Source organism: Canis aureus, chromosome 15 (genome assembly GCF_053574225.1).
Source record: "Canis aureus isolate CA01 chromosome 15, VMU_Caureus_v.1.0, whole genome shotgun sequence".
In the NCBI taxonomy this organism is placed as follows: Eukaryota; Metazoa; Chordata; class Mammalia; order Carnivora; family Canidae; genus Canis; species Canis aureus.
The window spans coordinates 1,893,921-1,919,620 of NC_135625.1; the positions used below are offsets into that span (position 1 = coordinate 1,893,921).

General features: G+C 41.1%; 1 protein-coding gene and 1 non-coding gene across 3 annotated transcripts in view; one reads left to right on the forward strand and one right to left on the reverse strand.

Annotated features, from left to right (window-relative positions):
• CSMD1 (CUB and Sushi multiple domains 1) overlaps window positions 1-25,700 on the reverse strand; it is a 1,870,054-nt gene that overhangs the window by 479,584 nt on the left and 1,364,770 nt on the right. The window lies entirely within an intron of this gene.
• LOC144285168 (U6 spliceosomal RNA) lies at window positions 12,242-12,344 on the forward strand. Its single transcript, XR_013353552.1, has one exon. It is a non-coding gene; the product is annotated as a U6 spliceosomal RNA (small nuclear RNA).

A 25,700-nucleotide genomic window follows, 5' to 3' on the forward strand; every position in this document is an offset into this window, starting at 1 on the left:
GTTGATGCAAAGTTATTTAGACTATCCCTTCCCACCACACTGAAAGTTGATAGAAAACACCTGGATAGAACCATTTCTGTAAACAGCCATCTATGTAAATGTAAGGATGTGACTAATAACACATATGTATTACAAATGTGCATTTCATTTGCATTTTTCTATAAAATACGATAAATAACATAAGCCGTACATAATTTTGTGTCAGGGAAAAGTATGACAATTAATGTACAGTCATACTGATGTGTCTCCACATCCCCCAAATATTATATTTCCAATATTTTTTTTGTTTTTTAAAGTATTTATTTATTCATTCATTCATTTACTTATTTCAGAGAGAGAGAGTGAGAGAGAGAGAGAGAGAATGAGAGCATGAGTTGGAGGAAGGATAGAGTGGGAGAGAGAAAAGCAGGTTTCCCACTAAGCATGGAGCCTGACATGGGACTGGATCCAGGACCCTGAGACCATGAGCTGAACTGAAGGCAGATGATTCACTGACAGACACCCAGGTGCCCCCCCTTAAAACTTTTGAACAATGCTCACTTTAATTAAAGCTATAAACTAGATACTTTCAATATAACATACTGTCTTCTTTAAAAACTAGACTTTTCAATTTCTTTTTTTTTTTTTTAAGATTTTATTTATTCATGAGAGACAAAGAGAGAGGCAGAGACACAGGCAGAGGGAGGAGCAGGCTCCACGCAGGGAGCCCGATGCAGGACTCGATCCCGGCTCTCCAAGATGAGGCCCTGGGCTGAAGGCGGTGCTAAACCACTGAGCCACCCGGGCTGCCCTGGACTTCTCAATTTCATTAGAATATTAAATAATGTAAGGTGACACATATCGTATTGGTTCAGATTTTCTCATCTAAATCAGACTACTGAAATCAAGAGTTGTGTTACTAAAATGTAAAATGCCACTAGCTCATATTTTCATGCAAGTTGTTTTTTTTTTTTTTCCATAGTTTCTGGCACTAATTATAAGAATGCAAAATAAGCAGTTTTCAAGCTTCCCGTGACTTCACTTGAAGGACCATCCAACTAATTGTACCAAATTAATTCAAGAAAGAATAGTTGGCTCTTAAAGTGAGCTAGCATTTTCATGTCAAAGGAAGAGAAAACAGTAAATGCAGAATCCACCAGGGATTCTCATAAGATACAACCACAGCGTGGAGTTAGAGGAAGAGAAGGGTCAGGGGACCCAGACTTAACGTTTTACAAACGAGGACTTTCAGGCTCAGGTAACGTAACTACCTTCCAAGACCTTGTGCTATAATAGCACAGCCAGGGCAGGGACACATCTTCCTGACTCTTGGTTCGCAAGTTGTCAAAAGCACCGGTGCTTGAGCTGGGGAACAGATACGCCTCCTCAGAGGAGTTCACGAACCCATTTGTACTTACAAATACATCTTGGAGAACATTGTGGTTGATGCCTCATCCACACAAAACCGGAATCCATCCTGCACGGGGCATCCGTGTGATTTCTTTACCTTCCAAGCAGCCCTCGCCTTGAATTTCCCGTCCCCGTCATCCGTCGCTGTCTGCGTCCGTGGACAGTAGATTGGTTGTAGGAAACGGGACAGCAGGGCACACCGCTTGTGAACCATCAGGGCCGCCCTCGGCACACAGACGGTGTTTATCAGCGCGTGCGTGGTACATTTGCACGCCTAATAATGATGTGCTCTATCGCTTTCTTTGTTGTTGCTCTTTTTGTTAGGGCATTTTTTCAATAAGAACAAGAAGAATGGGGCGCAGGTAAGCATTTTGAATGTTCCATTCCCAAACCAGCATTTTGCATAGCCCATCTCACTAAATGTCAATTTTGTTGGTCTGAATTTGAAGAAACAACTCTTGGTTCCATTGGTATTTCTCTCCTGTTTATTCCTCTTGGCTCTAATCTGTGTTAATCACTTCCTGCTCTTAGCTTTGGATTTAGTTGGTTCCTTTTTTTCCAGTTCCTTATCGTGTAAAGCTGGGTTGTTGGTTTGAGATTCTCTTAAAGCAATTGCCCAAGGCTATCAATCTCCCTCTCAGCTCCACTTTTGCTGTTTCCCATGAGCTTTGGTTTCACAGGCTCTCATTCTCAGTTGTCTCAAGTTGGTTTCCAGTTTCCTTTCAGATTTCTTTTGGACTCAGTGGTTCTTTGAAGGGTACTGTTAAATTTCCACATATTTGTGAATTTTCACGTTTTTATTTTGCTATCGATTTCTAGATAATTTTCATCGTGTTTGGAAAAGATCCTTTGCATGATTTCAAACATTTAAAATTCTTTAAGAATTTTGTTTTGTGGCCTGACACATGGTTTATCCTGCAGAAGCTTCCATGTGCACATCAGAAAAAAATGTAGTTAAAAAAAAAAAAGAAAAGAAAAAAAAAAGAAAAAAAGTGTTGTTTGCTGTTGTTGGGTGAAGTGTAAAACAGATGTTTTCAAGATAAATTTTGGAAAGAAAACAGAGCTATAGAGGAGGAGCACCCCCCAAAGATGGGACTGTGTGTGGAGGTAGGGGAAGCAGGGGAGCTCAAGTCATCCCAACTTGTCCAAAGGCAGACTTATATAATTAAATATCCCCAGAGGAAGTCTAATTCTTATTTTGAATTTAGTATTTACTATATGCCCGCAATATATAAGGATGATAGACAGATAAATGGATAGTTGATCGATCGATAATAGATGATAGAAATAGATGATTAGATAGATGATAGAGATAGATGATTGATAGATTGATAGTCAACTGAATTTCATTTCTCTACCCTCAGAAGGAAAGATTTTACAGATGATACAACAGGTTTGGGGAGCTACTCCCTTACCTTACTTTTTTTTTCTTTGTTTTTACTTACATTACCTTTACATAAAATAATGATTTCATAGTGAATCTTAACACCTTTCTATTATACTCATTTTGCTTCCTTTTTCTAACGTGTGATTTCTTCCAATTCACCTAACTTGAAGGAACCCCAAATAACTTTTTTGATTCTTCTCATTTCTGATGGCCTATTATGGAAATAGTGTTCATTTACCACGAACACTATTTCTTTGCTGATCATATTCAGGCTTTAGCAGAGGCACAGCATTACCAGTGAAGAACTCTCACTCAGTATCAAGTTTGGGTTTGATTTCCCCACAAGTGTTTTTTGCTCTGTAGATGTGGTCTTTGATCATGTTGTAGGAAGAATTCCATGATGGCCATTAGGGTGCACGCTCCCCATGTACGCACCCTAGGTCATCCCTTCATCTGAGCGTGGTCAGAGTCTGTGGGTGTCACAGGGCCATCTCTCCCTTGATTAGGTGACTTTATATGGGATAGTTGCTCCCTTCATTACCCTCTGATAGACGTGACTCCACCATAGCCACGTGGAGAGGCATTCGCCTGCCAGTCTTGAAGAACTTGCTGCCGTGGTGCGCCGGGCTAGGCCTGAAGGTGTCCTCATAGCTGAGAGGACTCCCACGCAGCAGCCATCATGAATGTGACCGAGGGTTTCAGTTCTACAACGTCATGGACCTGAATTTTAAAACAACCTGAATGAGTCCCCAAAGGCCTCTAAGATCCAGATGGGACTGTAGCTCAGCCAACATCTCCCTTTCAGACTTCTGAGAACCCAGCCTCACCACACCAGCCTTCTGACCTAGAGAAAGTGTGAGATGATGAGGGTGGTGCCGGAAGCTGCCAAGTGTGTGGTGATGTGTTGCACAGCAGTAGACGATGAATATTGGCCCCACGTTAATCTGAGTGGGAAACGCCTCTTCTCACAGTGTTTTTACAAAGCAAACTCCTTCAACAAGCACAGTGTAACTTTTCTAATGATTTTAAGGACATTTGGGAAGACATCTGTACCCTCCCCACCAACTCCTTACCTATCCCACTCTACCCCAAGCCCCCTTTACAGAGCCAATAAAATATTCTTTATTATTTGAAGGCAGACTAATTTCTCTTTGCTAAATTTTTTTTTTCTTTGCTAAAATTTTGCAGAAATCCTATACATAAGAGTTTCCGTCTCAAACACAAAGGGCTTGCAAAAGTATTGCAAACAAATACAGTAATCATTCCAAGAAGTATTCTACGGGACCGATTTTTCCAATGTAAAATTCATAAACTTAATAGTAATGAAAATACCAATGTGAGCACCTAGCATGTGCCATGTGCTATGCTTGGTTATTTCCATCTTACACAATTTGCAATTTTTACAACTGGTCTGCAAGGTGGACCCATTGTTTACATCCTTCTTGGAATTAAAGAGAGGTGGGGGGAACCCTGATGATCAGAAGCAGAGAGTGACTGCCATCAGGGTTTGGACCCAGGCCTGCTTGGCTATAGAGCCCAAGATCCTAATTATAATGCACATCCCCACATGGGAACAATTACGAGTATTCAGCTACAGAGTAAACATCCACTGGTAGAAGGATATTTTTTACTATCATCATCCCTCTCTGTGACCAGTAATAATCTTGATCCGGCTAACAAGAATGAGAATTTTTGGCAGTGTACTGCGTGCAAAAGTCAGGCTGTAAGCAAGTGCAGTGGCTTTAGGTAAGTCAGTATAGATCTGAATCCCAGTGTGTTTGAGATCCTGAAAAAGCTACTGAGTCTCTCCACTTCTTACTTTTCCTACGTGTAAAAGGGAATTATTGGAGTTCATAACTGTTATGATTCCTACAAGGATTAACATATATATATATATATATATATCCCATATTATTCAAATAATAAAGAATATTTTATTGGCTCTGCAAAGAGAGCTCGGAGTAGAGTGGGATAGGTAAGGAGTTGGTGGGGAGGGTGCAGGATTAACACCCCCCCACACACACATATATACATATGAGGTCTAGTGTCTAGGAAGCATTCAGTGAACTTTGCATATGATTGTGGTTGTTACAGTGGCACCAGCCTCTGGCCGGGAGAACCTGAGCGCGCCAGCACATGTTCACGGAGAATGGCAGGTTTGCTTCTCACATTTGGAAGCATCAACGTAAATTCTAAATGAGTTGAGTTCATCAGTTTGTGTGTATGAGGCGTATCTGTATTTATTTTATCCAATTTCTTTATAAAATCCTTGGAAAGGGCAGCATCTGGCCTTAAGGTAAACACATAAGGGAGGTTTGGGAGCTCCATCACTCAGGAGTCTGCCAAGTGTAAGGGGAAGAAGGCGATGCACACAGAGACCAGACAAGGCCCGCTGTGTGTGCGGGGCTCTGAGCCATGTCTCCGGTTTGACGAATGGGGGTTACCTGATTTCCCCTACGGGATCGTTACCAACATGAGGAACAGGCTTGGCTCATAGTAGAAACTCAATAAATGGTGTTTATAATCTTCACAACGCTGAGTATGGCTGAGAGCAGAAATGTGGAAGCGTGAACTGTCACTACCATCTAGTGGCAGTGGTCAGAAATGTAGTCACTGAGGAGTGCAAGAAAGAAAAAAGAAGTCGTTTACCCTTAGAGCTTGTTCTGTTCTCCTGTCATGTGGGAGACAAGCCCTGCTGCCCCAAGGTGCCCGCATATCTCACGGGTCAACTGCCCTCTTCAGCAGCTAGAATGCTCCCGGCCAGGTACCAGCCACGGGGGAGTCGGAAACAAGCATCAGGACGTTGTCTGTCTTCTGTAGCTCACATGAGAAATCCAGGTTGAGAAAATGAAATCTGACTTGGCAGGAGTCAGGATTTACTGAGCCTTCCCATGCAGCGTCATGGAGCAATGAGTCAAATTCTCTTTCTTACATGGCTTATGTTCCTATCACACCTGTGATATTTTATCGCCCAGTGTGCCTGTTTTACACAACACAAGGTATCAGGCAGTAAAACCACATACTGCACCCGCCTCATTCCAGAAACTGACTGTGCATAATATATCAGCTAAGTGCAACGTAAAAAAAAAAAAAAAAAATTGAATTGATTTCCTCGGGAATTTAAGACAATGGTTTGTAAGTGCTTGGACAAACTCCTCCGTATCAATCTTTAAAAAAAAAAAAAAACTATTTACATGTTTGCTTTAGACGGCTGAGCTGCTTCAGCGATGTACTGATGGGCACTGCATGTGCCTACAAGACATTTATGGAGCATCCTCTTCTTCATGCACATTCCAGGTCGAATTCACAACACTTCCTGTTTGCACATCATGTATCACCTCGCACATTATCAAGAATCAAAATATTTTTTAACTACGCAGGGGTAGCTGGAAACAGCAGGGCAGGAAATCAGGGACACGTAACCAGTCAAAGACGTCTCGTCCATTAGCACTTGGCACAAACCTGGTTAGAAATCCGGGATTCAATAAACGCTTCTTAATTAATTCAACATCCTCCTCTCCCATATTTCATCATTGGTGTTGCTTTTATTTTTCCTGAATGTAGAATAATGAGTATTTCTTCCATTAAAGCTGTTTATTTACTAAGGGTAATGATGTAGTCTGACATTTATCATATCCTCGTTAGACAGAAGTTCACGAGACACTGTGCTAAGCACTTTTTATGCTTAGGATGCAAAACTGGTGGCCATATGGCTTAATCCTACCTGCATAGTTTAAAAAGCAGAGTGTTTCAAGTTTCTGAGCCAACACTTGGAAACGAGGATCACACATGAAATTCTAGATTAACAACTTCCCTTGAAATAGGAGATGGGGCACCTGGGGGGCTCAGTGGTTGTCTGCCTTTGGCTCAGGTTCTGACCCGAGATCGAGTCCCGCGTCGGGCTCCCCGCAGGGAGCCTGCTTCTCCCTCTGCCTGTGTCTCTCCCTCCTTCTCTCTGTGTCTCTCATGAATAAATAAATAAAAATTTTTGTATAAAAGGAACTACTAGGAGGTGGGCTGAGCGGAGCCTACGTAGCATCCCACATGGCAACCACACCCGGAATAGATGTACCAGCCCATCCGTAGGCAGCCAGCCCGGCCTCATCCCCTCCAGCACCACAGCGAAGCCCGCGAGGATCCATCGGGGCGGCCACAGGCAGCCCATCAGCGGCTCCCCCCCTGCACCCCCAGAGCCGCCACGCCTCCCCTCTGGCACTGGGGACCTGGTGGCCTCTCGCCTGGAACGCTCCGATGTCTGTTCCTGCCCTGGCCACAGAGGGTTCTGCACACGGCCGTCACGGAAATCTTCCTAAGGTTCCAAATTAGCCAAAGCACCCTCCTTCCAGGAACGCTGCAGTAGCCTTCCCGCGATGAGGATAAATTCCAAAGACTTCGCGCAGCCTTCGAGGCAGCTGTCACCCCGCCGTCAGGGAGCAGCTTCTCACACAATCCTACCCGACCTGTCTGTCACCCTACCCCTGCAGTAACGCTGTGTCTGTCCTTCCCACCTCCTCTGGGTTAGGGCCTTGGCACTTGCTGATGTCTCTGCCTGCAGCTTCCCCACCAGGCCACCGCCTGCTCATCACCAACCCTTCACCCTTTCTCTCCGAAGACCCCCATGCCTAACACAGGTGACACAGCCCTGCTCCTTCCCTGTAGGCTTTGCTCCATCCCTGGGTTTAGCTTCTTGACAAGATGCGTGTTATTTGTTTGCAGGCTGACATCTTTACCCACCAGATTACAAGTTCCAATGACTGGATATTTGTGTGTCCGAATCTCTATTTCCGGTGCTTAAAGCAGCACAGAGCTCATAGCAAGAGGACCACACATAAGTCGCATATGAACGGCTCCTGGAAAGAGTCTCTCCTTCCACCTGCCAGTGAGAGTCTGGCTCTGAGGCCACGCAACTTGCTCACAAATTGAATTCAAGCAGCCCTACCGAACCCCAAATCTTCAAAGCTGCTTTCACTGTACCTCACCATTGGGTCATCTTGTCACACACTCATGAGTCAAATAAAGCTTGGGATTGTGACATGAAATTAAAGATAGACAACACTCTGAAAATAAGAGGGTCTGGCCCTTCTTTATTACAAAGGAAAAAGGAGAGAAAATACCCATAGAAAATGATGGAAAACTCAAGTTGTGTCAAGCTACCTTGAGAACCCAGTGGACAATTTCACCAACCTGTTAGAAAGTGATTTCCTTTAAATCAGCCTCAAAACACCTCATGCCCAGATGGTAACGCTCCTGTTCTATGTACCTTGTTCCTAGACCCAGCAAGCACCTTCTCAATCATTCTGACATGTGCATCGGAAACACCATAGCGCCATGCTGTAGTGATCCCTGCTTCGTACAGCACCGTGTTCTCTTCTTCTTTTTTTTTTTTAATAATAAATTTATTTTTTATTGGTGTTCAATTTGCCAACATACAGAATACGGTGTTCTCTTCTAAATGGACTTTTCCCTGGTTTGAGTTGCCTGTAAACTTGTTTGCTGCAGACAGAGGTTTCACACTTGGAAATTAAGCCGAATGGCAGGCAGCACGATGACAGCTTAGTTTTGAAAAAAAAAAAAATGCCTTCCCCCAGTGTTTCAGGCTTATTAAGCTCTGAATTTTAACCAACATCTCCTGATTTCACTTACAAACAAAGCAATGCTCTCATTTGGCAACACAGGAGAGGGAGTTAATTAAATTAGGTACTAACAGTTTTTGTTATAAGTACCTGGAGTTTTGCATCACGTTGGTGCTATACGCTGAATCTCTTTAAAAACAAAAACCTTATTTTTAGACACAGCTTTAACACCACTTTGTAAAGTTGAAATTTGTTCCTAATCATCTACTTCTGCATTTGTGCACACATATTATTTATTTTACTTTGCCCCACATCCTTTTAAGAAAATCAACTAGACTTTTTTATTTCCTATGGAAATCCCTTTAGAGTTACATCATTATGAAGCATTCTAATCCTAAGGGTTCTGACTGACCTTAACATCCATACTTAGTTCTTATTAATCGACTGGTATTTGTCAGGTACTGGTCTAAGCTCTTTAGTATTATTTTTCTTTTTTTTTTCAGCTTATTGAGATATAATTGGCACACAAAATCTGCACATAATTAATACATAAAATTTAATGAGTTTGGTCATATGCATGCACTCATGTTGTTATCACCACAATCAAAGTAATAAACATTTCCATCGCCTCCAAAAGTATCCTTATTCTCACCCCCCCCCTTCTTTGCAGGAAAAATACTTAATTTGAGATCTACTCTCTCAATAAATTTTTATGTATCCAATATCTTGTTGTTAACTATGAGAACTATGCTGTAAAGCAGATCTCAGAAACATACTGATAATTGTATAATGATAATGTATAATGATAATTTCATACCCATTGAACAAGAACTGTCCATGTCATCCTCCCCCAATCCATAATAATCACCATATTGTCTATTTCTATACTTTTGACTATTTTAAATGCCTCATGTAAGAGGAATCATGCATTATTCACAATAGCTAATATATGGAAACAATCCATTCATATGCATGGGCATATGAATGAGTAAAGACGGCACAGTCTATCCATACAACAAAATATTATTTAGCCTTAAGAGAAGGAAATCCTGCCATTTGCAACAACATGGATGGACCTGGAAGACATTATGTTTAAGTAAAATATATCAGTCACCTCAGTTCTTTAGCTTTATTTTTACCCTCACAACTCTGAAGGTAAGTATTCTATGATGATTCATTCCACAGGTGCTTTTGAGCATCTGCTATGAACTAAACAAAGTTCATGGATTGGTTGTACAATAGTGAGTGAAACAGACACAGCCCTGCCCTTATTTGCCTTGTAGGGCAGAGTCAGAACCAACAAACAAATCAATGACTGTTTGCACGTCCCTTGGTGGCCGGACCAGGGATAAACACCAATCCAGTGTAATGGGTATAGAAGAAAGGAGGTGTTTGCTCCCAGACAAGGCTTCACACAGACCGACAGCACATGGCCAGTAAGCCTGCACATACCTGAGAGGAGATCATTTCAGACAGAGAAGGCAAAGGCACTGAGGCAGAGTGTGCTTTGTGTGTTTGAGAAACTGCAAGGACACTGATGAGCTGGGGCAGTGTGGTGCTGGAGCACCAGGGCATGAGATCAAGGAATGATGGGGGAAGTTTATGCAGAGCCTTGAAGAACATCATTAGGACTTTTGATTTTTTTACTGAGACAGATGACAAGTCGCTGGAGGGTTTCGAGCAGAAGAGTGATGTACAGCAACTTTTAAAAGAATCACTCCAGTTTCTGTGTGGAGCATAAACTGAACAGGGGCAAAAACAGAAGTAAGAAAATAAGTTAGGAGAGAACTGCAATAATTTGTGCAAGCATGAGGGTCGCTGAGACCTCTGTTGCGATTAACAATAGAAGTGGTGGAAAGGTGGACACTGGCTATGATGGGTCGAGTATCTCTATGCATTTGCTGACAGATGCGGGGTTTGAGAGAGAAAGTAGAGTTAAAAATAGCTATTAAGTGTTTTAGCCTAAATAGCTGAAAGAGAGAAATTGCCATTTTCCAAGAAGAAAATAGCAGAACCAGGTTTTGGAGAGAAAATCTAGGCCTGTTTTGGACACATTATGTTTGAAATGCCTATTGAACATACAAGTAGAGATGTCAAATAGACAATCAGATGTATGCACGTGGAGTTCAGAGCAGTTATCTGACTCGAGAAATTTTTGCAAGAGGTCCACCTATAGATTATCGTATTTCAACCTACAAGATAGAATGAATATCGATGGGAAAAGAGCAGACCCTGAGTTGTGCAACATTCAAGGGTGAAGGGCGCCAAGTGGCATCAGCGAAGGCACTGAGGAGGCAAGAGAGTCAGGAGGCGAACCAACAAGGGGTGTCTAAGTCGGCAGTGAAGGCGGTGTTCAGAGAGGAAGGCATGATCAGCTGCGTCAAGGGCTAAGGACAGGTCAAGGTGTATGACTGAGTACGGGCCAGCAAATCTGACTCCCTGGCCAGAGACTGTGGACCTGCCTAGAGCCAGTTTGGTGCAGTGTGGGGGAAGAGCAGAACCTTGACCGAGATGGGAGCAAGGAGGACCAGGGAAGGCTTGGACATAGGTAATAAAGCCAACTTTTAATATGGTTTTTTTTTCCCCCCTAAAGAGAAAGAAACAATTGTAAGAAGGGGATTCCAGAAATGTATTAGTCCAAGACGTCCTACATCTCTAGTTAGTAAAATATAAATACGGATATCTTTGTGAATAAGTATCACTTTATATATAATCTAAAAGTTTTTAAAATACCTTACTTCTCTTCACTGTCATATGTCACCTTGATCCTTCTGTGTTTTTTTTTTTCCTCCCTCAGAGAAATTTATCAGGGTAGTTTGAAGTTTACTTCAATAAATAAGTAAATAATAAATCAATAAACTTAATTTCAAAATATACTATTTTGTGAAAATGATCTATGTTTAGACCTTAACGTATAACAAACCCTAGTAAATTATCTCTGACTTGTTATTTGTAATCTGCTATAGTGAATGGCCCCATTCTTAGCACTAAGTAGGAGATAAAATAATGTATGTGTGTGTATGTGTACATAAATGTTAATATTCATCTGTGCTTTTTAAAATTTTTTTTATGATTTGTTTGAGCAAGAGAAAAAGAGAGAGAGCAAGGGCTGGTAATGAGGGACAAAGAGAGTCTAAAGCAGACTCTGTGCTGAGTGCAGAGCCCAGCGCAGGGCTCCACCTCATGATCCAGTGATTGTGACCTGAGCTGAAACCAAAAGTCAGACCTTAACCCACTGCTACATCCAGGTCCCCCATGTGATTTTTTTTTTTTTTTAATTTTAATGAGTAAGCCGGTCATAAGGATTCTCAAGTGCCTTTTGTTCTTAGTATTCTGTGATTCTTAAGTAAAATTATAGGTTTTTTAATAATATTTAATAGTCTTTTTACAAAGAAAAATCTGTAAAACATAAATAGCCACTTTTCTCAGAAAAAATATATTCTCATGAATTTATAAGTCAAAATGGATTAGTCTCACATTTAACAACATAATATTTAAACCATCCTGGCAGAAAAGACTACATAGCTGTATTCCTTAATTAAAAGACAATTTATTTCAACAATGGAGAATTATTTTTTATTGGAAGATTTATTTGTTTGAGAGAGAGTGTGTGTATCATGAGTGAAGCGGGGGGTGTGCAGAGGAAGAGAATCTTCAAGCAGACTCCCTGCTCAGCTTGGAGCCCTACACAGGGTCAACCTCATGACCCCGAGATCATGACCTGTGGTGAAACCAAGAGTCAACACTTAAGCAACTGAGCCACCCAGGTGCCCAAACAACGGGGAGTTATATAGAATGAGAGAGAGCGTATACGTGTGTGTGTGTGTGTGTGTGTGTGTGTGTAAGGCTTAATTTATCAGCTCAATATGTTGTATTTTCATACATTTTGTGTATGCTTTAGCAGCACATTTATTAAAATTGGAATAACCAAGAGAAGACTAGCACGGTCCCTGAACAAAGATGACAGGCACATCCATGAAATGTTCTATATTCTCTTTATGAACAAAAACAAGAAGTTTGATGAGAAACTAGAAGAAACTACCAATCATCAAAACAGAGAAGCAAAAACTTCTACAGTTGAAATGTACAATAATTGATATAAAGAATTCAATCATTTTAGAAGTAGACTTGACCATGAGAAGAAACAGTCAGCAAGTTGAAGGATAGGGCCCTGGAAATCATCCAATCAGAGGAACAAAAAGATAAAAGATGAAAAAGAGCAAAGAAAGCCTATTGAAATTATGGAACACATAATTGAACCATTACCCAAGCATACTCCTTGTTTTGTTTTTTTTTTTTTAAAGATTTTATTTATTTGTTGATGAGAGAGGGAGAGAGAGAGAGAGAGAGACAGAGACAGAGATACAGGCAGAGGGAGAAGCAGGCTCCATGCACTGGGAGCCCGATGTGGGATTCGATCCCGGGTCTCCAGGATCACTCCCTGGGCTGAAGGCAGCGCTAAACCGCTGAGCCACTCGGGCTGCCCACTCCTTGGTTTTAATGGGAAATGCCTCAAAAAATTTTAATTCGAAGAAGAAAAAAAAATTATACACATGGAAATTCCAAGGGAAAAGAAAGAGAATGGGACAGAAAGTATATAAAGAGCAATAATGGCCAAAAGCTTCCTGAACCTGAGGAGATAAATGGATATGTAGATCCACGAGGCCCAATGGACCCCAACAAGGTTGCACTTGAATAGGGCTACCCCAAGACACATTATAATTATACTGTCAAAAGTCAGCAAGAGAAAGGAAGGGAGTTACATGTAAAGGTACTCCCAGGAGAACAAACTGAGCCCAAATTTAGTGGAGGAAGAAATAATAAAGATTATTTAAAGCATAGAGATAAATGAAATAGAGAACAGGAAAACAGTAGAAAACATTAACCAAACCAAGAGTTGGTTCTTTGAAATGATAAGCTGACAAACCCCTAGCTAGGTTCACCAAGGGAAGAAAGAAAAGACTCAAATTAAAAAAAAAAAAAAAAAAATACAGGGATCCCTGGGTGGTGCAGCGGTTTAGCGCCTGCCTTTGGCCCAGGGCGCGATCCTGGAGACCCTGGATCGAGTCCCACGTCGGGCTCCCTGCATGGAGCCTGCTTCTCCCTCTGCCTGTGTCTCTGCCTCTCTCTCTCTCTCTCTCTCTCTGTGTGACTATCATAAATAAACAAAAATTTAAAAAAATACAAATGCCAGAAGGGAAATTACAACTTATGCTTCATAGATACAGAGGATTGTAAAAGGTTACTATGAACAATTATACAGTAGAAGCTGGACAACCTAAGAAGAAATGGAAAATACATAGAATCCTACAATTTAGAAGACTGAATCAGGAAGAAATTGAAAACTTAACCAATTGATATTAGCAGGATACTGAATCAGGAATCCAAAATCTCCCAACAAAGAAAAGACCAGGACAGATGGCCTCACTGGTGAATTTTACCAAATGTTGAAAGAAGAATTAACATGAATCTGACCGAAACTCTTCCAAAAAACTAAAGAGGAGAAAAGACTCTTAAACTCATTGTATGAGGCCAACAACTTGATACTAAAACCAGAAAAGCAGACTCCTAGAAAAGAGAACTAGAGGTCTTATATATTTGGATCAAAAATTTTGCTTATTAGATGATCTTGTTTTCTGATTAAAATATAGGTAGTCTCAGATTTTAATGGCTTTCAATTCAATATGTGACTACAAATTGGCCTCTGGAAAGTTGGAATTAATTTTTCCATAGAATCAACACTCAGCTAGGGCTGGGTGCCCGGCCTGGTCCTCGCAGGGCGTTGTAATTCATATACGACTCACCGGGGCATACTGGACCCACGCAGCATCCCCAGGCATGCTTTCTATACTGTGCACACACCTGCTTCTCATGGAAAACATACTCCTTGGTTTTAATGGGAAATGCCTCAAGAAATTTTAATTCCAAGAAGCAACCCAATATTTTCCCCTGAAATTCCATATGTATGCCATGGTTCAGTTATGAGTAACAAAGAGCTTTATTTCTTGATAAGGAGCCCCGTAGATTCAGAAACAAAAGACTGATGGGATTCTGGAATCAGGGGCTGGGAATTCCCAGTTTCAGGCAAAGGAGGAGCTTTGTTTTGTGGTGGCCAAAATGGTAGCTCTGCGCCAGTGGGGGCCAGGAGAAACCTAGTACTTCTGCTACAGAGTAAATATATTTCATAGTATCTAATTTATATATATATAATAATTTACACATATAATTATATAAAATATATAAATATATACTATATTTATATATTATAAATATATTATATATTATATTATATTTATAATATACTATCTATTATATATAATTATATATATAAAATATATACACATATATATGTATATATTTTACAAAGGCACTTGTGGGCCCTCAAAGAAATGTCTGAAGAAACAATCTCTCCCTCTGACTCCCACCTGCAGCATCCTATTAGTTTCACCTTCTAAATAACTCTCAAATCTATATCTTCCTTTTGACTCTCACTTAATTCATTTGAATCACCAGCATACCTAGCTTGGAACTGTTCAATACCCGGGTTTCCTTAATTGGCAAGCACAGGAGGTGGCTCTGTGAGACTGCTGTTTTGAACCTCACCTACTACACGCGGCTGATGCTCCCGGTGATGAACAGACTGAGAGATCCATTAGTGATTCTGTAAGTGGAAGTGCCCCCAGGTGAGCACAGAGTGAGGCTCTCTTCATTTGGCCGGATCTATTCGTGATTTCCGACGTGAGGCTGGGAGGGTGCTGGTAAACCGAGAGCTGTATTGATGCTGTCCCCTTCCTTCCCAAATTATCACCCCAAATTTCCCTTAAGTGGCTGAGTGACTTATAAAGGTAAATAAGATCCATTTTGCAATAAATTAATAACACAAACATTTCATTGTAAAGAAAAAAAAATTACGCACCTTCACCCAACTGGCCTCACACATTGATGCTGTGGTATAGACTGTAAAGTGTGACTCGTGCAGAGGGCCAGGTAAATGCTACTGGGACGTTTTTATATTTTCACGATCTGCTTATTTCATGGTGTGTGGTGCCCTGCGGTTTTATGCTTTATCACTACCGATGTCAGGCACGCATCCCTGATGGACCAACGTGGCAATTTCTAAAGATGCGGTGTGAAGCGCAAGAGTTTTCTAGGTGTACAGGCAATTCTGATAAGGTTAGTGATAAAGAATTACAATCTTCTGAATCATCTCACTGCACTAAGGTCACACGCAACACAAAAGGAATTCTGTCGTTCCCATGAAAGCCACTTGTGGGTTTTACGTGGGAAATCGAAGTTCTCCCGTCCGCTGTGCATCGCAAGTGGAAGACAACTTACAAACGCAGCGCAGGCTCGGGTGGAATTGAAGACACTTAACTGCAAATCACAGTCACTCAACGTGTAATGGTGCTGATTATTTTAAGCAGCTACTGGAATCGAAAATAGAGTGAAGCTTTTGCTGAGAAGCAAGAAGTCACACTTGTGAAAAGGCTCAGGAAGCCAGTCACTTAGAGGCAGAATTTATTGACCAGGAAAGGTAAAGTCACACAGTTGGTGAAACTTCAGTAACGTGGCATGAAAACTTGGAGTGGGTGTACAGTGGGAATTCCCAGATACGATGCAGCACGATGAGCGGGAATAGATCTGCTCCCCGCAGGATCACTCAACACACTGATGACGCGTCCCTGTTCTATGAAACAGCTTTTCCGTCAAGGTAACAGTCAAAAGATCTCACAAAAATGATGGTAAAAATTTAAGAAAAAAAAAAAAAAAAAGCTTTCTGCTATAAGTCGGTGCTTTAAAAAGGCAAAGACCAAGATGTATTTCATGATTTGTTTCTCTGTCCAGAAACAAAAGATCTTGGAGAAACGGTATTAGCATCTGTACAGACACGGTCAATTGTTGACCTCCTGCAAGGCTTTGCCTTGTCACTGAAACCAACAACAAACAAAAACAAACAAAAAAAACCCTATTTATTGTCACAACGCGTGATTTGCTTCACAGCGAGGTACTTGGTGAAAAGCTTTTGAACAATGCTCTAAGAAATAATGAACTTTGTAAGATAGAGTTTCAGAATATTCCAAGGCAAAGACCATTAGGGAAAGATGCAGAAGTGAGTGTTATCGGTCACTTTTCATCAAGTGAACCTGTTAAAGAGGTTTTCTCAGCCCCGTGGAGAAAGGGATTGGGTTTTAAGTGGTAATATTATTGAATTTAAAAGGCAATTGGAACATTGGAGAAACCAGGTTGCAAAGGGAAATCCTGAACCGTTTCCAGGGCTGCTGGCGTTTAGGACAGGGAAGGCTATCAGACCCCTCCCGTGTTTTTCAAACCTCCTCGGAAGAGCTGCAGAATGGGACGGACTAGTGTTTCCCCCTGTTCGCAGAAGTGGGCGGGATTGTGAGGAACCCGGTCTCTGAACCTCCGTTCAGCTGGAGCGCGGGACTTTGAAGGAAGAGGAGGAGCAGGGCGCGGAGCTGCGGCCTGGTACCCTTGCCCCTGCCCAGGTTCTTGGGGTGCGAGACAGGAATATCCAGCCGTGTCTAAGAAAGCAGGGGCCCCTTGGCTGCAGTGTGAATCTCTGACAAGTGTGAGCAGGCTTCTTGTTTTCAAGCATCAGGAATGAAGACAGACACTCTCCTTTCAGTAAAAAAATGAATTTCATGTGTGCTTAGATAAGTTTTATTTATTTTTTTAATAATGAATTTATTTGTTATTGGTGTTCAATTTGCCAACATACAGAATAACACCCAGTGCTCATCCCGTCAAGTGCCAGTTTAGATAAGTTTAGATAAGTTTTAAACTGAGAACATAATACTGTGCAGCAAAAAAGCACAATTTTCACATGAAAGAGATACACTTGATTTTTGTGTTTGTACTTATAAAATCCCTGCTTGTTAGGTGTATCTAGATCTATAAGAGAGCAGGAGGCCAACAGCTGCATATATTTCTCTACTGTCATCCAGGTATCCGTGCTTGATCATATCATGCAATGAGAAAATAGTTTTTTTTTTTGAATCTTGTACAAAATTGTACTTTAGGCTCTATTTCTATTCTTGCTGACTTACTAGTTAGATAGTAACTTCACTATTTCACATTATTAATAAACTTGAGTTTGTGAATAATATAATTTAAATATATGTACTACTTTTATTTAAGTCAAATCCACCAAGCTTACCTTTATGAAAGAAAAACATTCTATTTTGCCTTAAGCCAGTTACTTAAAAGAAACGTACTAGGTTTTTCTTGCAGGCGTTTAACATTTATGATGATAACAAAAGTAAGCTCGAGAAATGTGAACAAAGATTTCCTTCATTTTCTTTTATAGAGTTTGACAAAAAGTTGAGTTTTTTGTTTTGTTCTAAAGACAGAAAAATACTGTGACAAATGCTATATGCCACACAGCACGTCTCCTTAGCATCTTTTTCAATAGAAATTTGTGATAACTCTGTGGCCTAGTCGATGAAGGTTTTTTTTTTTTTTTTTTTAAAAGGAACATTAAAGACAAGATGGAAAATGATTTTATATTCTCTGTTCAGAGGGAGAACCACCCCAAAAGAATAGGCCCCTCCCCTAGGCTGACCAGGAGGAAGAAGCACACAGCCAACGCCACGGGTCCCCTGAGGAACGTGCCCATCTATGCCTCACCGCCACCGGGGAGCTGTCCTCCGCCCAGGGGTGCTGGAGTCCCTGCGGCTGGAAATCACCTCAACTCTCCCTCCAGGGGGGACTGAGAAGGGCTCCCCGCCCCTCCTATGACACACGTCTTCCCCTATGCTCCACCAGACAATAATAATAACAACAACAACAATAACTGATGGAGTTCTTTCCATGCCTGACCTCCTCTCCTGGCTCCTCACTCTTCACCACGCACGTCCCCTTGTTAGGAGGGCAGGCATGCCTGCCAGTGCCAGCGTTCCTGGGAGCCCCAGTCGGGTGGCATCCAGCCTCCGTCCTGGGGCGACATCTGCCCTTCCAGACCCTTCCCTGTGGACCTGAGCGCTGCTTCCTCATCTTCCCAGGGGAGATCTGATGTCCTGAGGGCGTCTCCACCCCTCCCTCTGCTCCCCCGCCTGCCTACGTCTCTGCTTTCCTCCTAGGCCAGGGGTCTGCAAGCTGCAGTCCACGCGCCAAATCCAGCCTGTGCCAGGTTCCCTGCGGCCCCCCTAGCAGTGGTTTCTACGTTCTTTAAAGAGCTGTGGGAGAAACACAAAGCAAGTATGGCCGAGACGGTGCACGGCCTGAGAAGCCACGACGTGTACTATGGCGTCCTCGGCGGGGGAAGGTTTGCTAACCCCTGTTCTAGGTCCTGCGGTCTCTGAGGGTGAGAGCCAGGACCTGCACCACCCGGGCCTGAGCACACTGAATACATAAATAAAGGACTGACTGCATTTCCTGAAGGAAAAAGACACACAGGTGAAGTAAGCAGATTTCTTAAACCTGGATATAGGGAGTCGATACATGTTTCTGAGGTTATTTAAATGCTCTCATTCTTACATTTCACTATAATTTTCCTTATTTTGGTTGAAGGAGTTCTCGGTGAAAGGCTAGATAGAAGAATATGAGAGAAAAGGCATGAAGGTATCCAGTGAAACCATGAGATGCAACAGCAAGACCATCCCTCCAGATACCCAATCCCTCCCTAAGCCTGGGGGTCATGTTCTATTTTTCTGGTTCTTTTCTTTCCCATATCTAAGCATCAGCAAGTCTTCTGAAGTCTCTTCCTTTAGAATGTGTCCCAAACCTTACCACCCACCACTTCTGCCCTCGCCCATTCAATCCAGCCACACTGGCTTTTCTGTTGCTCCTCACTTATGTCAAATACACTCCTACCACAGGACCTTGGTAGTGCCTACACTAACCTCCCCTCTCCTTCCTCCAACCCCACATCTTCCAGGGCTCAGCTCAGGAGACAGCCCTGCATGGATACATCACATCTAACATCCACGACCTTGACCTTCAGCAACCTCTGTCCCTTTGCTCAATTTTATTGGTTAATTTGCTTGTTTGTTTGCTTTTTGTGGCCACCATCAGTACCTGTCCTGAGCACCACTGCAACCCTAGCCCCAGACAGTTGACATGCAGACTCTCCATGAATGTTGCAAATAAGTGATGGGCAAATAAGCAGATAAAGAGGGCACACCTACTATGTGTGCAGATGTTGCAAATCTCTGCTTCCCTTGTTAGAACTGCGGGATAACATCATACCCCCGAGCCCCTCCTTACATCACTACTCGCTTCTCGGTGTGAACACAGAGAGACCTGTCTCTCAGGACGCTCCGGACACCTGTCTGTCAGGATGGACCTGTTCCTAATTTAAACACCTGTCTCACTCTCCTTCTAGGGCTGCATAGTGGTTAAAGAGGTAGACTTTATCACTTTGTGAATCAGTTTCTTCACCTTTAAGAAAAAAACATTAATTACAGAGCCTATGACATAGATTATTTAAGGATTCAGTAAATAGTAAACATAATTTCTATTTCTAAAACCTGTTCATTTCTCAAGCAATATTAGCGAATATCTTTTTTTTTTCTGTTTTAGTGTCTCTCACTCCCATCCTTGAGATATTTGGACATTCAAATGAATAAATATGTATTATAAGCCAAAATACATCTTAAAATTTGTGAGCCTGAAAACTGATTGGCTTTAAGTCTTTGGGTGGATGTAGTGGTCAAGTGATCTAGGATGCTCTGGTTGAGGTGAAATACTCTGCCCTCTGGGAACCTGGGAGAACAAAATGGATTTTGCTGAACAGGCAGCTTTTGTGTCACCCTTTATTTCCTATTCATGACTTTAGTATTGGTAAATTGTTTTTAGATTTGTTTAATAATCGTGATAAAAGGGACTTTTGATAATATGTTTTGCTATTCACAGCTCAGGTTGATACTAAACCACACTGTGGTTTGTTATTCTAAGTCTATAGTTGTGACTGGTGCCAAGGATTATTCGCCCTAGCATATGACCTCCCCCCGTACTCAAGCCAGTGGCCACCTGGATCTGACACTCTCTGCCATGTGAGCATGTGCACAGGTGCCTCATGCCAGTCCACTTTCCAAATTCAGGACATGGTTTCAGATGTTGAAGGGTGAGGCTAGCCATTGTTGGGCCTGAAGACTTCAATCCCACAGAGGCAGTGCCAGGCCAAGTCTAAAATGGGAAAGATGTTTCATGGCAAAGGTTTGAATACAAAGAAGGGGATCTTGTGAACTCATGTTCTGAAGTGCTGGTAGGAATGGGGAAGCACCTGTGGAAAGAGCAGCTTTATGGGCACACTGGAATCCCTTCCAATTGCCAAGACATAGAGTTGTGGTTTCCCCAGGGAGGGCAGGGCTATCCACGGGGAAAAAGCCTTATCATTTCGAAGGAAGGATAGAGAACTACTAGAAACAAACAAACAAAAAATTGATGCAAAGCATGAAAACTGTATTTATCATTTATATGGTATAAGTGTTTTTTTTTTTTTTTAAACTGAGGTCAGCTCCCAGACTTGTAGTTTTTGCATATTTTGCAAATTCAAGAAGCTTACATCTCCACTACATTTTGAATGAAGTAGTATATGACAAATTAAAGGGTTCTCAAAAATGTCTTTTTATTTTTTTATGTTTTTAGATTTATTTACTTATTTGAGAGAGAGAGAGAGAGCATGAGCCATGGGGAGGGGCAGAGGGAAAGAATCTTGAAGCAGATTCCCCACAGAACAGGGAGCCTGACATGGGGCTCAATCTCACAACCCATGAGATCCCAACATGAGTCCAAACGAAGAGCCAGACACTTACTTAACCAACTGAGCCACCCATCACCCCTAAAAAACATCTTTTCATAAAGAGCATTTTTAGACAGTTATACAGGTCCCTCTAAACTGTGGTAACTTTTCTTTATGTATCTGGAAACTTTTCTAGTAGACTGCAAATATCTTCAGAAGAGGTTTAACCCTAGTAAAATAAAAGGAACTAGGGAGACATGTGCATGCTAAAACATGACATTTCATAATTTAAGAGGATTCAAGTACAGATCCATTCTGATGCGAGAATATTTACATTAACATATTCCACTCGTATAATCCTCATGTGCCTGCTGTTTTAGAGGATCAGATGATCTATGTAAACTGTACTTTTACTCCATTTGAATTTAATGTGCATAAAAAGCAATTCCACTGTATGCATCAATACAGAGATTTTTCATTAATTTTTAAAATCTATTGTATTTGCAATTAATAAAATTGTAAAATGATTTACTTATTTTAAATGGAAATTAATGATTTTTATTTATTGAAATTAGTGGAGGTAGAAAATGTATGCTGTATTGAAGACAGCACAGAAGACGGTTACCATTCCAGAAATAGTTTATGTCATATAGACACGCCTTTTACTATCTATCATGTGAAGTGATTTTTTTTTTAGATTTATTTATTTGAAAGACAGAAAGAGAGCAAGAGATTGAGCAGTGGGATGGGGCAGAGGGAGATAGAGAGGATCTCAAGGAGACTCCTGCTGAGTGCAGAGGTCTATAGGGATTGATCTCACAGATCTGAGATCATGATCTGATCCAAAATCAAGAGTGAGATGCTTAACTGACTGAGCCATCCGGGCGCCCCCTCATTTGAAGTGATTTTAAAGATGGACAGTAAAGAATTGAATATATTCAAGTAAAATAGATATATATGACTCCTAAAACCAACCAGACAACCAACGAACCAACCAACCAATAAATTATGGAAAGGAAAAAAAAACAAAAAAGGACCTACTCTGAATGCCTTTCATCAGTGAGTAGAAGGTCAGGCTAAATGCAATGTAATATTAATTTATGGATACATGAGAATGTACTTAAAAACGCCCTGTACTAACATAGCAATATTTCAGATTCACAGGTATATGCCATCATCACAAGCTTGCTGAAATATGAGTATACTAGTCACTTTCTCTTCAGAGATTTTTATTTTAATTCGGGAGGTCATTAATTGCCTCTTCAGATAAATGACTTTATAAAACACAAAGTATGTGACACAGATAGCTGATTCATAACCTAATCTTATGTCTGCTTAGTGCCTTAGTTTCTTTACTATTATGAGAATTTATCAGAGAGACAAGATGCATCAAAAATGACAATACCATAGAGGCAGGATATCCATAGCAACCGAGACAATAGGAAGCTAATGGGGAAGGCAAGGTTGTTACTGTGATACTGACTTTGAGTAATCAACAATTATGACCCGGACTTTATTGGACCCATCACAGTAATAATGATGTCCGTTGCAGCATTGCTTATGAGAACAACATTTTGGAAATAACTGGAATATCTATGAACATGGAATGACTGAACAACTTTCTGTATTCCATACTTACGGATATTCCGAAGATATTAAAGGGGATAAAGTAGATGTAGATAAATAGATCTAGAGAAATGTTCATGTTTTATTAAATGAAAATAATAAGGACATTAATAATATTTGTATTTTCATTATATATGTGTATGTGTGTGTACATATATACATATTTATTTATATGCATACATAAACAATACCCAAATTTATATATTCACAGAAAATCACATTCCTATATAGTGGGGAAGAGAGAGAGTAGAATTCAATTTGTTCATATATTAAATACAGAATTTGGATGACATTTATTTTCTTTTTTATTTTTTGAAAACTGAAATGTACATTTATAATTTAGAATGATAGTATGTATACCCTTTCTTAAGGGTTGCATTATGAATTCTTTACTACTGTATCTAACTCTCATCTAGGTCAATGCTTTTCATAGAATAGATAAAATACAGAAAGACAGAGGATAGACATGAAGTATTCTTTATGAGAGAAACAACTTGAGGCGGGAATGAGGATAATATTTTATTACAGAAGAACAATGAACAATGAAAGGAAAAGCCTGAAAAGAAGAAAGGCAGGCGAAGTGAGGGAAATGTGGAAATATTGGTCAAAGGGCACAAACTTTTGTTATGCAAGATGAATAATTCTGGAGATTTCCTGTATAGCACTGTGACCGTGGCAATGATACTGTGTTGTACACTTGAAACTTGCCAAGAGGGTAGATCTTATTTGCTCCCATAATTAAGGTAACTCAATTAATTTAAAAGAAAAGGTAACTATATGAGGTTATATATATGTCACTCAGTTTGATCATGGTAATCACTTTACAATGTTTATATATATTGAAACATCATGTTTTATACTTTAAACCTATACATTTTTTTTTTGGTAAATATACCTCAATAGACCTAGAAAAAAAAAGCTCTGCAGAAATGCATACGATGACTTTGAATAAACAAAAATTAGATATATAATCTTAATATGTTGACTCTGATGATTGAATGTCATTGTTATAATAAATTTCATTTTTCAGTTCAATTGTGCCATGGTAACCTCTGGTGATTGTATTCTTTTTTTTTTTTTTTAAAGATTTTATTTATTTATTCACGAGAGACACAGAAAGAGAGAAAGAGGCAGAGATACAGGCAGGGGAAGAAGCAGGCTCCATGCAGGGAGCCCGATGTGGGACTCGATCCTGGGACCCCGGAGTCACGCCCTGGGCCGAAGGCAGGCGCTAAACTGCTGAGCCACCCGGGCTGCGCTGGTGATTGTATTCTAAAATAATGCTGCTCAAGTTTTACATTTTGAAAGATGAGGAAGAAAAAAAGAAGGAGGAGGAGGAGGAGGAGAAGAAGGAGGAGGAGGAGGAGGGGGAAGAGAAAGAAGAGAGGAGGAGGAAGGTACATATTGAAAATGATAAGAAACACCTTGAAAACTAATCTGACTAGTTTAAGATGAAGTTTGAATTGGGTGCAGTAACACTATTGGCAGGTATTTGCTGGAAACACAGTTGGGTTGAAGACGACGACAGCTGGAGCAAACCAGACTGGAGTCTGAGAAGGGTCAGAGCTGGGAGGGCAGGGAGCTCACTGCTGCAGTGACCCCATGTGGAGGTGAAGGCAGGTCCAAGGAATGGAAGGACCCAGAATAGAAAACAGGCAGGACTAAGTAGTCCCACAGCTGCTGCCACGATGAGAACCTGAAGCAAACTCAACATTGTGTTCAGGCGAAAGACTAACTGTCCAGTCGCTAGAAACAGCCAATGGGAGGAAGCACTTAGGTTCCACTGAGTTGGTCGGGGCTGTTAGCTTAGCCCAATTACATTAACTGGAACACTGAATGCTTCAGAACATCCATAGATGGAAAACGTTGGGAAAGAGTAAACCCACAAGAGAAGCAGACGTGATTTGAACAATAAGCCAAGAGAGCCCGACCTAAGAAAACAGAACATTCTACATGAGTAGCCAGAAAAAAAAGAAAATAAATAAATAAATAAATAAATAAATAAATAAATAAATAAATAAAAAGTGAGGACACCAACTGTTATACCTTCAGGAGAAAATACTCTGCCAGGATTCTCCTAACGAGCGGTAGATGAAGCAATGGGGGCCAGGGCCATGGGGGGAAGAACTCCCAGTTCCCCTGATGTAATGAGGGGAGCCATGGGGAATGTCGGGTGTCACGGAAGGGCAATCTGCAGGCAGGCAGTGCTGAGGGAGGTCCTGTGTGACGCCGTCAGGACTGGTCGCAGAGCCCACGGACGAGCCACAGCAAGCACCATGAAATGTGAGCAAAGCCTGCGCAGAACTCGGCCGGGAGGGTAGAGAAATGCTTCAGGACAGGAAGGGAAAACAGGGGCTTTAGTGAGCAGTGCCAGGTAACTGAGGTAGGGGGTGCGAGTGGGGGTCCTGCACCAAGGGAGAAACTTTGGTAAAATTTTCAATGCGGAGCTACATGGAGGTTTTCATTTCATTCTAGAGACACAGCAGAGTGTACAGCTGGTGTGGAAAATGATGACCGCAGCCTGGATGCTCTACCTGACGATGCACCTAAATATTCCCAAGGTCACGTCTCCAATGACGGGGTGTGGAGGCAGGCTGAGGTCTAGCAGGGCGAGACGGCAGAGGCCCGGTGTGGGCGCTTAATGATTTAGGTTGGATTCATAAGCCCCATTTTGAAAATCCCACATCTGAAAGAACTTAGTAAAAGCTTGCTTCACTGGAGATGTTACATAATTGTTGCTCTTCCTCCTGAATCCTGCATCAAGATAAACTCATTTTGCATATAAATTTAAAATATATATCTATATATATGCTTGTTTCTGAGGACTTTCAATTCAAATTGAGGGTTTTTTTTGCAAATGTGTGGCAATCATAATTTATTTTTGCATCTTTCATTCATTTATTTATATACATACGCTTATACACACATATGTATAGTAAGATGTGGAAGTTTGGTGTCAGACATTTTTCCATGAAATACATAATACATAATATATATATGAATTTCCATAAAATACATATATATA